The following is a 685-nucleotide window of genomic DNA, read 5'->3' on the forward strand; positions in this document are numbered from 1 at the left end:
CAGCCAGTTGACTGTACAGTGTAGACTACAGCCAGTTGACTGTACAGTGTAGACTACAGCCAGTTGACTGTACAGTGTAGACTACAGCCAGTTGACTGTACAGTGTAGACTACAGCCAGTTGACTGTACAGTTTAGACTACAGCCAGTTGACTGTACAGTTTAGACTACAGCCAGTTGACTGTACAGTGTAGACTACAGCCAGTTGACTGTACAGTTTAGACTACAGCCAGTTGACTGTACAGTGTAGACTACAGCCAGTTGACTGTACAGTGTAGACTACAGCCAGTTGACTGTACAGTGTTGACTACAGCCAGTTGACTGTACAGTGTAGACTACAGCCAGTTGACTGTACAGTGTAGACCACAGCCAGTTGACTGTACAGTGTAGACTACTTCTAGTTGACTGTACAGTGTAGACTACTTCTAGTTGACTGTACAGTGTAGACTACAGACAGTTGACTGTACAGTGTAGACTACAGCCAGTTGAGTGTACAGTGTAGACTACAGCCAGTTGAGTGTGCAGTGTGTGTGTTGATTTTAAGACTCCTTCCCTGTTCTTGCCTCCCCAGCTTAAGGAGAGAAAGACTGATGTGATAAGGATCCCTCCTCAACCCATATGACCCTACATCCAAACCCCTACATCCTGAACCCCTATACCCCAAACCCCTACATCCTGAACCCCTAT

The sequence above is a fragment of the Oncorhynchus kisutch genome, unplaced genomic scaffold (genome assembly GCF_002021735.2).
Source record: "Oncorhynchus kisutch isolate 150728-3 unplaced genomic scaffold, Okis_V2 Okis01b-Okis20b_hom, whole genome shotgun sequence".
Taxonomy (NCBI): domain Eukaryota; kingdom Metazoa; phylum Chordata; class Actinopteri; order Salmoniformes; family Salmonidae; genus Oncorhynchus; species Oncorhynchus kisutch.